The following is a 15,225-nucleotide window of genomic DNA, read 5'->3' as shown; positions in this document are numbered from 1 at the left end:
TATAGCTCAATCCTTGATTGTCTGCCATCTTATTTCTGTTCGAGATCATAGTTGTTCAGGTGAAGGAGTTTGTATCACAATGATCTGGGGGGTGGGGCTTTACCGAGCAGTTTCAGCTCATTTGGAAAATTAACACCCACATCTGTGCGCTGCTTACGTATTCAAAAATTCAAAGTGGGGAGAAAGAAGCAGTGATTCATTCAGCTTCCATTTGGCAAACGCGGACATAACACTAACTATGCGCTGGGGGGCGTGGCTTGGGCGCCGATGGCGATGGTCGCCTGAGAGCTCGGCTCCGGGACTAAGCCCGAAATTATCCTGAACATCGGAGGCTGAGGGGCGCCCCAGACCCCGCATTCGGTTGAGCGAGGCGACGACACCCTGCCGGGGGCCTTGGTGGAGTTTGGACGGGGGCGGCTTCGAGGAAATGCCGAAGTTTGCGGAGTTGCGGAGTGCGACCCAACATGGCGCCCGGACCCCTTTGTCCCCTTGATCGAAACTACGGAGTTGAGGAGGTCTCGCGGGTGTCGCCTGGCACCCGGCTTCACCATCCTCAGTTGTTTTAGGCATTGGACATTGGCAGGTTCGGAACTTCTACAACGGGTTCATACTCGATTAGACGACCGGGCGGGTGCCCACGCACTAGAGGGCACCGGGCGCGGGTGCCCTCTGTTCCAGGCGGTGGTCTGCACCGTGACTCCGCAACCAGCTACGATTTCCTGGCCAGCCCAACTACATGGATGGCGCGACACTCTGGCGCCACAGGTCAACCGAGGGAGTTGGTGGCCCTCGCCCCGGAGCTATAGTGGGTGAACGGGCCTGCCCGACTCGGCGACGGTTGTCTCCGCCCCCTTATCGGTGCCCTCGGACGCCGTGGCGGTGGCGTGAGCCGAAGCGGCGGAGTCTCCACAGGCTCTGGAGCAGGAGATCGCCCATACCAGACTTGAGAACGAAATCCCGGGAAGGTCGTGCTGGACACTTGTACACGGAGACGCCTACTCCGGGACCCTCGCGGAGAGCCCCTGGCAGCATGGGGAAACCTAAAGGAGCCAAGGGATCCAGCCAGACCACCTCAGACTCTGAAGCCCAGGACAAGGAAGAGCATGGAGACCCTAAACGACCTGGTGGCGCACCACTCCAGCAACAATTCGACCGTGTACTGGAAGCGATAGAGGCAACTCGGTCGGCCCTCCAACAGGACATTGCCCAGGTGGCGACCGGCCTGGGCCTCCTTAGGGCAGACCATGGTAAACTCTCAGACCGGGTCAAGGAGGTGGAGGGCACGGTGAAGACTTTAGAACCGGCGCAGAGAACCCTGGCTGCGACGATAAAGGATGCCATGTCCCGAATCGAGACCCTCGAACGGAGGGCGGAGGATGCGGAAGGCCGAAACAGGAGGAATAACATTCGGGTGGTGGGCCTGCCGGAAAAAATCGAGGATGGCGATATGGTGCGATACTTGGAGACCTGGCTCCGAGACACGGTGGTCCCGGAGGGCCTATCCTCCTTTTACACTCTAGAACGGGCCCACAGAGTTCCAGCACGGCCCCCACAGCAGGGACGAGCCCCAAGGCCAGTGGTGGCGCGGTTGCTACATTTCCGGGACAGAGACCTGATCCTAAATGCCGCCAGGCACAATGGCCCGTTCCAGGTTGCAAACAGTCAGGTGAATATCTTCTCTGACTACACCTACGAGACGCAGCGCAAGCGGTTCTCCTTCCTGGCGGTTAAGCGTGAACTCAGGAGTGAGGGCATTCAATATTCACTCCTCTTTCCCGCGAGGCTCCGAGTCATTGTCGACGACAAAACCCAGTTCTTCGACGCCCCAGAGGAGGTCTGTGACTGGCTCGAACTGTACCGGACAGGGAAAGATGGTTATAGCGCCTCGACCCGTCAGGCGGAGGAACCGGAACAAAGGAGGCGATCTAAGAGGGTCAGGAACCGCCGCGGCCGCACGGGGGGGCCCTCGACAGCGGAGACATCATCGGAGCGGAGGGGAGTGTTGGAAGTTCTGTCGGAACTGTCGGGAGCAAGAGGCGAAGTCATCGAGGAAGAGGAAGAACACCCGGGTGCTCAGGGGGCACCATCGGACTCGGAAGACTCAGTGGCAGACAGTACCCATACACCGGTGATCACACCGAAATCGGTGGAGGACCTTTTGGACGGACAAGGGTAACGGGATATGCTGCCTTGTTTTGGGTGGGGGCCCGGCAGGGGGGAGGCGGTTGCCGTTCTTTATTGCTGACAATGACGGAGGGAGGGTTGGGGGGCTTCTGCTCTTGCCCCGAAAGGTTTTGACACAGGGGGGGGCTTACTATAGTCCTGGTAGCCTGGGCGACGAGGGCCCACTGCCTCCGCTCAGCCCGCACCTGGCCCATAAGGCCTTCCTACGGTGGCGACCTTAGGACTAGTGGGGATGTTGGGGTTGATCTCCGTAGAGGTTTGGATGGGATCTAGATGGTGCAGTTTGGGTCCTGTTCTGGGGTGGTTGGGGGGGGGCTTTGTTGGTTTTTGGGTGGTTTGGTTCTGGTTGGGGAAAATGGCCGCCGTCAGCGCTGGGAGGATTGATGCTTTTTCTTTGTGGGGACCCGAACGGGGAGACTGTGCAAGAACACTCTGGGACAATGGCTGATGTTGCTAACTTGAAATGTATTACTTGGAACGTGAGGGGGCTTCACACTATGTCCAGGCGTCACAAGGTCCATGCTTATTTAGTGCGTAGGGGAGTGCAAATGGCGCTGCTGCAGGAAACGCATCTGAACAAGGCGGAAGGGGCGGCGCTTCAGCGTAGGTGGCGAGGGCAGGTCTTTTCCACGGCGTACTCTGCTTATGCCAGGGGGGCGCTAATATGGATTAGGGCAGGAGTCCCCTTCCAGGTCACGAGGACAGTGTTGGACCCAGAGGGGCGTTTCGTGGCCATATCAGGCACGCTAGGAGGGAGGGACCTGAACGTTTGCTGTGTGTATGCTCCTAATGTGGACCAGACTGCCTTCCTTTCCAGGTTGTCGGGCTCGCTGGCCCACTTTTTCGCCGGGCCCCTCCTGCTGGGGGGAGACTTTAACTCCGTAGTGGATGTAGACATAGACCGCTCGCATCCCCCGCTCCCCGATTCCCCGGTCCGGCGGACGGCTAAGGGCCGTCATGATTGGCAGACCCGCTGGGGTTTGACGGACATTTGGAGGGCGCATCACCCCGCGTCTAGAGATTATTCATACTTTTCGAGCCTTCATGAGCTGCATGTCAGACTGGATGGCTTTCTAGGTTCGTCCGAATTAGTTTCGGCAGCGGTCCGATCGGAGTACTTATCGCGGACCATCTCGGACCATAACCCCCTCCTACTGGACATTCGCTGGTTCCCTGGGACGCCGGCAGTACCCACCTGGAAGATGCGCCCCGAGATCCTCGAGGACAGTGTCTTCAAGGCGGACCTAGGGGAGAGAATCACGGATTATTTTGCGTCCAACGGCGGCTCCGCGAGTACTAGGGCGTTCGAATGGGACGCTTTCAAGGTGGTGGTGAGGGGCTACTGTATCTCTAAGAAGGTGGGCATGCGGCGTGTTATCCTGGCTGACTTAGACACAGCGGACCGAGCGCTCCGCGAGCTTGAAATTAGCCGCCCCGGACACCCGGAATTGCAAACACAAACGGTAGAGGCGAGGGAGAAGGTAGCGGTGGAGGTCGAACGGCTCCGCTGTTTCGATTATAAGGCCTATACGGTCCGGTCTATTGCGGAGGGCGACAGGTCGAGCGCGTTACTGGCGTGGTTGGCCAACCCTACGCGCCGGTCCCAAACGACGACAAATATGCGTAGGGCGGATGGGACCGAGGTGTGCACCCAACCGGAGATTCTTAGTTGCTTCCGGCATTACTACGAAAGTTTATACCGCAGTCGCTCCGCACGTGACCCAGACCGGCTTGATAACTATCTTAGCCCACTGGAACTCCGCACAGTGGGACAGGAAGTGGCGGAAACCCTGGGTTCTGACATCGACTTGGGGGAGATCCGCGGGGCCATCAAACGGATGGCGAGGAACAAGACCCCGGGCCTAGATGGCCTTCCGGTGGAGTTTTATGCAGCTTACGCTGACCTCTTGGCCCCTCGATTACTGGTGGTCTACAGGGAGGCGAAGAGGTTGGGTCGTCTCCCTGGCTCGATGTGTGAGGCGTTGGTGGTTCCTCTCCTCAAACCAGGCCGAGACTCGTCTGACCCGGGGTCCTACCGTCCCCTTTCAATGCTGACGGTGGATTACAAAATATTGAGCAGCATCTTGGCCTCGAGGCTGCTGGGACATATGAGTTCCCTAGTGCATGAAGACCAAGCCGGTTTCATCCCACGGCGGAATACGACTATGAACATCCGAAGGTTGTTCCGCTTGCTTGGGGAACCATTCGTGGATGCCCCGTCCCCGGTAGTCTTGTCGGTGGACCTGGAGAAGGCTTTTGATAGCCTGGAGTGGGACTACCTATGCACGGTATTACGGAAATTCGGCCTCGGGGAGGGATTTGTCAAATGGACAGCAGTCCTCTACGCTTCCGCTTCGGCCAGGGTTAGATCGGGCCCTTTGATTTCATCGCGATATCCGGTGGAGCGTGGCACGCGGCAAGGGTGCTCCTTATCCCCGCTTCTTTTTGCACTAGCGGTGGAGCCACTAGCGATGCATCTTCGCTCGGGAGCCCACTATACGGGCTTACGGACAGCGGCGGGCCCGCATTACGTCTCGCTCTATGCGGACGACCTGTTGCTCTTCCTGGAGGATCCGGTTGACGCCTTACGGGGAGCGGAATTAGCGCTAACGGAGTTCGGAGCGGTCTCAGGCCTCCAAGTGAATTGGTCTAAGACCTGCCTCTTCCCGATGCGTAGGGGTACCCCCACTCCTGCGCTAAGTAAGGAGATCAGGTGGGAGCCCGACTGCTTTAAATACCTTGGGGTATTTGTGTACCACGACCAACCCGACCTCCTAGATGGAAACATTGCCCGTTGCATACGAGCACTCCGAGGTAGCATGGACTTTTGGGCCACGCTGCCGCTCTCTGTGGCGGGACGCATCGCCCTGCTCAAAACGGTGGCGCTCCCCCGACTATTGTATTACTTTCGGACTTTGCCGATCTGGGTCCCACCGGCTACGTTTCGTCGCTTGCGCTCTATGGTGGTCGGGTTCCTTTGGGGAACGGGCCGGCGGCGGGTGGCCCTCAATACCCTGATGAGGCCGAAGGACGAGGGGGGGCTCGCTGTGCCGGACTTCGAGAAGTATTATCTAGCGGCGCAGCTCCAGACCTACACCCAGGAGATAGCCAGGGAATTCAGAGGCCCGGAGGATGGTAGAGGGACGGGTATGGCCAGGCACGTCCTCTCCTTTATCGCGCTGCGACAGCGCTTAGTCCTACGGGACCTGTCGATGGAGGAGCGGACTATCCGACTTTGTTGGAATCGGGCTCATAACAGAGGTCGCCTACGGACGCCATATGCGCCTGAAATACCATTGGGGATGCTGACGGCCCTCCCCCACGGAGGAGATTGGTCACGACTGGCGGACTGGGAGGATTCCGGTTTACAGCTCGTCGGGGACCTGTACGAAGACGGAGCGCTCCTGTCCTTTCAGGATCTCATTGACCGCTTTGGGATCCCCCGGGGCGACTTTTTGCTGCACTCGGCCATTGTGCGAGCGATCCAGGCGCACTGGCAAAACGGGCTAGAGGAACCTCAATTGTCTCAGGTGTGCCAGTACGTAATGATGTCGGCGGGCACGGTGAAGGCGGTCACTTGCCTCTACGGCAGGTTGATTGCCGAGGGGTTGGTTCCTCTCGCCACACTGAAGTCCCGCTGGGAAGAGGACATTGGTAGGGAGATCCCGGAGACGACCTGGTCCCAGCTGGTGAGGCGTGCCTGGAAGGGTACACGTAGCGCCCGTTTCCAACTGGTCCACTATTATGTTCTCCATAGGGCGTACCTGACCCCGGTAAAGATCAGGCGTTATTTTGCCACGGCTTCGGCGGAATGCCCTAGGTGCCCGGCTCAGGAGGCGGACCTCCTACACATGCTATGGGCCTGTCCAGGACTGACGTCCTACTGGCAGGAGGTGGCGGCGACTTTGGAAGAGGTGACGGGGAGGCACTTATCATTCGATGTGGCGGTAGGGCTATTGCACTGGTTTCCCCATACCCCCCGGAATACAATCACCAGTAAATTTATCGACCTGGGGCTCCTACTTGCTAAGCGAGAGGTGACCAGGAACTGGAAGGCACGAGCTGGTCCTACAGGCAGCAGATGGCACAGTGAGCTTTTGAAATGGGCGGCGGGTGAGAGCGCGCTGCGATATCAGTTGGCTTGGAGGCAGAGCAATGAGAAGGCGCAGGAGGCCGCGTTAGAATGGGAAACGCTGGTGCAGGCCCCCAGAGATTATTGTACCCCCAGCGACTCCGAAAGTGAAGAAGCAACTCGACCCGAGTCCCGTTAAACATTAGCATTGACAGCACTATTACCTTCCCCGTGGGTCAAGCAGTGGATCCTATGTTGATGAGCTCCCTGGCGCTGATGGTGGGGGGGGGGGGGGGGGGGGGAGGGGGGAGTTTCACGGTAACTGGGAATTTTGAGGGGGGGGTTTCTTTTGGGGTTTTGGGTTTGTTAAGAAAAGCAGAGGACGGACAGTGTGTTATCCGGACCAGCTCCAGCATCCTACTGACCCCAGCTGCATTTGCCGCCCAACCCCAGGGATATGGGCTGATCGGCTGTATAGCAACGTTATGGAAAGGGGCCGGTGGGCTATATCTTGTATAAGTTGTTTATAATACGATACTGGTCGTTACTGTATTGTTTTACTGATTCCTGCAATAAAAATATATTTAAAAAAATAAAAATAAAAAAAAAATAACACTAACTATGCGCTAATTCACGCCATCTTTAATTATAAATTTATGTTACTGAGCCCTAACTGCATGCCCAAAACAATGAAATATTACAAAGACCAAGACCACCCACCCATCACAGACACAAAAAACTACCAGTGTAGTTATGTTTACTCTAAAATTAACAGCTCACTGTGCATTCCAATATCTATACATCCTTCGAGACCTATAGGTACTTAGCGTGAGGTATCCTTGTCACTAACAGAAACACATGCCAATGTATATAGATATAGATAATCAGTATACAGATGCCATACACATTTGTAGAGTCTAACAAACAGTGCACAGTTATGAGCTCAATGATCTAAGTACCTCAATGGATGAAATGAGATTATATGTAATCATTGTAAAGTTACATTTTGTCTGTTTCCTTTCTACCCCCCTTTTTGGTCTATTCAAAGCTATAAGTATCATCTAAACCTATATCAACTTCACAATCTATGTCAATGTACTCTGTGATAGGTGAGTGACTGTAGGAGAGTAGGATCTACTTCCTATGGTCACCCCCACTTTTTGCTGTGATTCTCTGGTTTTTCGACTTTAGTGTGGCTGTGGGCCTGCTAATCAGACCCACAGCCCAGCTGTTCTCTCTCTAAATTGACACCATGTACTTTTGGTACATACCAGATTGGTTACTGGGTCACCTTTGTGAGCCCCTGTATAGTGTACCATAGGTACCCAGGGCACAGGTGCATCCAAGGCCTACCAGGGGATGCAGCATGTATTTTGCCACCCCTGGCTGGCCCTCCAAACTGACACCACAGGTCTGTTCACACAGCCTGGGTAAGGTGGTGTAAACACCCGTATCTTATATATAGTGTACCTATATCTACCTAATATATAGACACATATGCACCTATAAGTCACTCCTATGGTAGGCCTCGACAATCCTGGAGGCAGAGTGCTTGGTTTTATATGAGAGGGTGCCCTAGCATGAGCAGAGCCCCTCTGCAGCTTTCGGAACCATCTCCTTATAGCTGTTCTATGATATAGCCATACCATATACTCTTAAATGCATTATAATCCTCGCAGTTAATGCTAACTTTGGATTGGCTTTATCAAAACATATCGTGTAAGTGTCAAACACTTTGGAATAGTACCCCCTCCCCCATCAACAGTCCTGGTGGTGGGGGTAGCATTCCACCCTTCTCGAGGGAGAAAACATGTAGTTACTGCTTTACCCAGTTAAAGTTAAACAGAGCCTCTGCATTACAAAATGGATGCTGCTGCCACTGACACGAGTCTGACCTCCTGTTGCTGGGGGAAACTCCAGCAAGGGCGGCCTGGACAATAGGTCCATCCTTCGAGATCTATAGGTACTTAGCGTGAGGTATCTTTGTTCCTAACAGAAACGCATGCCACTGTATATAGATATAGATAATCGATATACAATAAAAGAATACAGATGACATACAAATTTGTAGAGTCTAACAAACAGCGCACAGTTATGAGCTCAATGATGGAATGAAATTATATGTAATCAGTGTAAAGTTAAAGTTTGTCTGTTTCTTTTCTCCCCCCCTTTTTTGTCTATTCAAAGCTATAAGTATCATCTAAACCTATAACAACTTCACAGTCTATGTCAATGTACTCTGTGATAGGTGAGTGACTTAACTTATCTACCAAGGAGCTTTCCAATTCCACACCACTTTTTCTGTGACCAGATGAAAGCCAGCTGAACCGTTGAGATAGTGGAGGTCTGAAACATGTCGAATTCTGATATTTGAACAACATAATTGCAGTGGACCACTAACATATCCACCATTTCACCTGCTCCTGTTATTAATCTTACCCCTCCCTGACCAATAAAACACTTTATACAGTAAAGGAAAAATGTTTAACTTCACACTTTTTTCCACAACTCTTCACGGACTAATCACAGCAGTGACTGAAATAGATGGTCTCCCTCCCGGAGGAGGTAAAGTGCGCACCTGGAGAACGGGAAACGCAGGCAGAAAAAGACACAATGATGAAACCACTCACCTAAACTAACTCAAGCAGAGAACCAAGATATAGCTATTAACCAGTTAGAGTGTATGAGGGTCTTTGAACACCATTCATAGACCCTGACATCCCACGACACATGATTTCTGGAGTTAATGCAGAATGCAGCACACACAAAAAGTGGAAAAAACAAGGAGAAAGAAAAATATTTCTCCTCATTGTGCCTCACCTGGGAAGGCGTAGCATTTTTGTGCATTCCCAGCTCTACCACTTCTCCTAAATCTGATAATGCAACACAATTCATAGATGTTGCATTAGAACACCCGAGTAAAACCTGGTGTAGAGTAACGCAACACAGTGATTTGCATTGTATTGCGTTACTCTGGATTTATATAGCCACTCAGGGCCAAACAAGGTAACCTTGTGTGGCTTCATAAATCACATTTTGGGCTTGAGTCATGCATGACCAACATCGCGTAGTACAAATGCGACACAAAACCACTCATAAATACTGCTTCACCTGAAAACAGCTCATAGTTGCATTAGCTTTCTCATCTCAACAGTTGTACACTCCGCTTACTTGCCTCTCAGTTTGTTTTGTTCCCCTTTTTAATTCCCCTTTGGTTCCCCTTAGCCCTTGTGATTTACTTTGTATCTCATTTTCTTTCCTTTCTGCTTGTTTGAGATCATGGTGCTGCAAACTGCTCAGGTGCAAAAAGAACAATTGATGGTCAGTATGCAGAACAATGTCATACATTCACCCCAGTACAGAGATCTGGGCCTAAATCCCTTGTTTTTTGGTCACCGTGCCATTCTAGTTTGGACCCAGCCATAAATTGTGTGTCTTTTGCTTTCTCTCACTAAGTGCGCCGGGTATGCCTAGATGTGGGCCCGGGCTAACTGTTTCACTAGATTCAAGCTATCCTAGCTGATGAGGGGCGAAACCCCAAAACCGGTCCTAGGATGCTTGTTTCTGATCCAGGGAGGACCTGGCTTGGTAGTTTGGTCTGGACTGTTCCCATGAGGCACAGGGTCAAGACTGATTTGCATATGGCCAGGTCTAAACTGGGGTGGCATGGTGAGCAAAAGAATGATGGATTTAACCCAGATCTCTTGACTGGGGCTGAATGTTTTGATTTGGTCTGCACTCCGTCCATCAATTGTGTGTCTTTTGCAAACTGCTCAGGGGATCCTATCCTGGTCTATACTGGGTGTCAACACAGAAATGTTATGTTAGAAGCTGATCACTTTCATGTACCCGCTGAGAGGGACAGTAATTCCGGGCAATTTATATTTGCTAACCAGAGCAGGCTTTCCAAATCACCCCATTAGGCTACTGGCCTTCTCTTCAGTAGTCGGCACCCACCTAGCCGAGGGTTTATCATCTCCGTTCTCCAAAGGCAAGAGCCCTGGTGGATCTTCCTCCCTCCCCATTTTCTACAGCTATCTCTGTCAAGGTGTATGGGTTGTCAGCGCCCCCAGAGAGACTCAGGGATGTGTGAGTTGTCACTCAGGGATGTTTGAGTTGTCACTCAGGGATGTGTGAACAGTCAGCACCTCCACAGAGACGCTGGAATGTGTGAGTTGTCAGCAGCCCCAGAGAGACTCAGGGATGTGTGAGTTGTCAGCATCCCCAGACTCAGGAATGTGTGAGTTGTCAGCACCTCCAGACTCAGGAATGTGTGAGTTGTCAGCACCTCCATGGAGACTGGCGGATGTGTGAGTTGTTAGCACCTCCATAGAGTCGCAGGAATGTGTGAGATGTCAGCACCTCCTGACTCAGGAATGTGTAAGTTGTCAGAACCTCTAGAGAGACTCAGGAATGTGTGTGTTGTCACTCAGGACATGGGAGCTGTCAGCGTCCCCACAGAGACTCGGGAATGTGTGAGTTGTCAGCAGCCCAAGAGAGACTCTGGAATGTCTACGTTGTTAGCACATCCAGACAGACTCAGGAATGTGTGAGTTGTCAGCACCTCCAGACTCAGGAATGTGTGAGTTGTCAGCACCTCCAGACTCAGGAATGTGTGAGTTGTCAGCACCTCCTGACTCAGGAATGTGTGAGTTGTCAGAACCTCTAGAGAGACTCAGGAATGTGTGTGTTGTCACTCAGGACATGGGAGCTGTCAGCGTCCCCACAGAGACTCTGGAATGTGTGAGTTGTCAGCAGCCCAAGAGAGACTCTGGAATGTCTACGTTGTTAGCACATCCAGACAGACTCAGGAATGTGTGAGTTGTCAGCACCTCCAGACTCAGGAATGTGTGAGTTGTCAGCACCTCCAGACTCAGGAATGTGTGAGTTGTCACTCAGGACGTGTGAGCTGTCAGCACCCCCACAGAGACTCGGGAATGGGTGAATTGTCAGCAGCCCCAGAGAGACTCTGGAATGTCTGAGTTGTCAGCACCTCCAGACAGACTCAGGAATGTGTGAGTTGTCACTCAGTGTGTGTGTGAGCTGTCAGCAGCCCAAACAGACGGACAAACTACAAGCCGGGCAGCTTCTGTCACCACCAGGTGTAAAAGAGTTGGGGAAGCGCTCCTTGATTCTGGAGCTGCAGCAGGGAGCTTCAGACCTTTGTCATTACATTCAAATCTCTCTGCACAGCGTGAAGGCGCCTGAAGAAAGACCTTCATTTTGTGTCTGATTTGTTTGTGAAGTGTCTCAGTTGAGTAGTGAGGGAGGAGGCGCTGTAGAAGAATGTAGGCCTGATTTAGATCTTGGTGGATGGGTTACTCCGTCACAATGGGGACAGATATGGGATAACACGTCCCCCCAGCTATAAACCCCATTAAATCCTGTGCAATTTATCTGTCCTCAGACGGGACATCCGTCACCGTTGTGATGGAGTAACCCGTCCGCCCAGATCTAAATCAGGGCCTTTATCTTTGACACTCTGCTCCTCTTGCAGTGAGACAGAGTCCATAGTGCACCTTATCCGCAGTCGGTGTAAAGTGCACAGAAACCCAAGCCCAGGTGTTTGCATAAATTACAGCAAAGCTTCTCTGATACCTCGGATTAGGAGGCGCCGCGCGTGCAGCTCTCTTTCTCTCTCCCTTTCTTTCTCTCTCTCTCTCTCTCTCTCTCTCTCTCTCTCTCTCTCTCTGTCTCTCTCTCTTTCTCTCTTTCTCTCTCTCTCTCTCTTTGTCTCTCTCTCTTTCTCTCTCTCTTTGTCTCTCTCTCTTTCTCTCTCTCTCTCTCTCTCTTTCCCTCTCTCTCTCTCTCTCCTTTCTCTCTCTCTCGCTCTTTCTCTCTCTCTTTGTCTCTCTCTCTCTCTCTCCCTCTCTCTCTCTTTCTCTCCTTCTCTCTCTCTCTCTCTCTCTTTCTCTCTCTCTCTCTTTCTCTCTCTCTCTCTCTCACTCGCTTTCTCTCACACACACTCTCTCTCTCCCTTTCGTTTCATTTACTATCTTGGCACAGAAAGCGCTGCTTCTCTTCATCGAGAGATGCAAATCAGAGAGATAATGGACTCTGCAGCACCCAGGTGCCTGCTTCAAGGCTCCCTGCACTCAGTGCTGGAGAGGAGGAGGAGGCGAGAGGTCCTTGGCAAGGCAGGGAGGCGCTAGGAATGAATGAATGAATGGATGAATGAATGAATGGAGTGTTGTGCTTCAAGGCTCCCTGCACTCAGTGCTGGAGAGGAGGAGGAGGAGAGAGGTCCTTAGCAATGCAGAAGGCACAGGGAGTGGATGCATGAATGAATGAATGAATGGAGGTTGTGCCTCAAGGTTCCTGCACTCATTGCTGGTGAGGAGCAGGAGAGAGGTCCTTAGCAATGCAGGAGGCGCTGGGAGTGAATGAATGAATGAATGAATGAATGAATGAATGAATGAATGAATGAATGAATGGAGGTTGTGCCTCAAGGTTCCTGCACTCAGTGCTGGTGAGGAGGAGGAGAGAGGTCCTTAGCAATGCAGGAGGCGCTGGGAGTGAATGAATGAATGAATGAATGGAGTGTTTTGCCTCAAGGCTCCTGCACTCAGTGCTGGAGAGGAGTAGGAGAGAGGTCCTTAGCAATGCAGAAGGCACAGGGAGTGAATGAATGAATGAATGAATGAATGAATGAATGAAGTGTTGTGCCTCAAGGCTCTTGCACTCAGTGCTGGTGAGGAGGAGGAGAGAGGTTCTTAGCAATGCAGGAGGCGCTGGGAGTGAATGAATGAATGGACTAGAGGGTGATTTAAGGCTCTCTGCATTCAAGGCTTGAGAGGAAGAGGACAGATGTCCTTAGCACAGCAGGGAGGCGTGGAAGAGTCAATGAATGGATGAATGAATGAACTGCAGAGTGCTTCATGGCTGCATGAATTCAGGGCCTGAGAAGAAGAGATATCCTTAGCAATGCGGGGAGGCCATGGGGATGTGGGGGGGGGATGAGTGAATGAATGGACTCTAGGGTATTTCACGGCTGTCTACATACAGACAGAGCTGTATCTAGGCCAGTTTCGAGGTTTTCTTTGACTAGGGAGTCTGCTGTTCCATCCCCACGTGTTGTTCATGGTTTCTTGCAGCAGGGGAAGGAGGGACTGGTTCTTGCTGCTAGGTATCAAAGCAGCGTTTCAGCAGCAGGCATACAGGGAAGCAGTCTGGCCTCGCAGTTAAACCATCACCCCTCATCTTGTCCAAAGCTGAAGGACAATGGGCCCTTCCAAGCATTCAATTATAAACGTGAGAGGCCAAGTTTGAGGTCAAGCACTTACAAGATACTGAACCAAGATGTCCAGACTATAGTCATGTATAGAGGAGCTGGGCAGGCGTTCAGCTCCAATCAGGAGCAGTGTTTCCTTCCAAATGCATCCAGGTGGCCTGTCAGGGGCCAGCGTGGATGTGTTCAAATGTTCCTCAGCTGGCACACCAGAGCTGGGTTTAGATGGAGCTGGACTTAGATATGAGCTCCAAGCCACACAGCTGCCAAATAACATATTCTGCCCAATGAGTGAGTAAAGGTACAAAGTTAGAATGACATCTGGAGTATATTCATATGACCAGCGAGCACATCAATCACTCCTAAGATAGGAGCCATGGCAACGTGGCCAGAAACCTTTCATACACACTTGAAGTGTCTGATGGCCCTGAAGTGCTTGAAGGCTGCCTGCACTCAGGGCTGGAGAGGAGGAGGGAGGGGGACAGATGTGAACAGAGGTTGAGCTGAGAGAGAATAAATGTCTGAATGAACTGTAGAGTGCTTCAAGGCTGGCTGCACTCAGTCTGGGGATGAGGAGGGAGGGGGACAGATGTAAACAGAGGTTGAGCTGAGAGAGAATAAATGTCTGAATGAACTGTAGAGTGCTTCAAGGCTGCCTGCACTCAGGGCTAGAGAAGGAGGAGGGAGGGGACAGATGTGAACAGAGGTTGAGCTGAGCAACACATGGAGATGAGGGTGAATGAAGGTATGAATGAAGTGTAGAGTGTTTCAAGGCTGCCTGCACCAGGACTAGGGATGAGGAGGGAGGGGGACAGATGTGAACGGAGGTTGAGCTGAGAGATAATAAATGTCTGAATGAACTGTATAGTGATTCAAGGCTGCCTGCACTCAGGCTGGGGATGAGGAGGGAGGGGGCAGATGTGAACAGAGGTTGAGCTGAGAGAGAATAAATGTCTGAATGAACTGTAGAGTGCTTCAAGGCTGCCTGCACTCAGGCTGGGGATGAGGAGGGAGGGGACAGATGTGAACAGAGGTTGAGCTGAGAGATAATAAATGTCTGAATGAACTGTATAGTGCTTCAAGGCTGCCTGCACTCAGGCTGGGGATGAGGAGGGAGGGGGCAGATGTGAACAGAGGTTGAGCTGAGAGAGAATAAATGTCTGAATGAACTGTAGAGTGTTTCAAGGCTGCCTGCACTCAGGCTGGGGATGAGGAGGGAGGGGGCAGATGTGAACAGAGGTTGAGCTGAGAGAGAATAAATGTCTGAATGAATTGTAGAGTGTAGGAAGGTGGATACCTGACTATGGTTACCCCCAAACTTTTTGCCTGGTGTTTAGCTGGTTTTTGACATAGTTGGCCTGGGATCCTGCTATTCAGGGCCCCAGGCTGATTGCTCTCTCCTTAAAATGGACTCCATGTACCCTAGGTGCATAACATAATTGGAACTGGTTCACCTTATAGGCCCCTGTAACAGTGTACCATAGGTACCCAGGGCATAGGTGTTTCCAAGGCCTACCAGGGGCTGCAGCATGTATTGTGCCACCCCTGGCCTGGCCTCCATATTTGACACAACTGGCTGATCACTCAGCTGGGGTAAGTTGGTGTAATCACCTCTTACTTAGATATAGTATCCCTATATCTAACCCTAAACTGGACACATATGTTCCTATCAGCCACTCCTATGGAAGGCCTCATCAATCCTGGAGGCAGAGTGCATGGAAATATGTGAGATGGTGCTCTA

This window comes from Lissotriton vulgaris, chromosome 1_2, assembly GCF_964263255.1.
Source record: "Lissotriton vulgaris chromosome 1_2, aLisVul1.2, whole genome shotgun sequence".
In the NCBI taxonomy this organism is placed as follows: Eukaryota; Metazoa; Chordata; class Amphibia; order Caudata; family Salamandridae; genus Lissotriton; species Lissotriton vulgaris.
Note: the sequence above shows the minus strand (reverse complement) of the source record.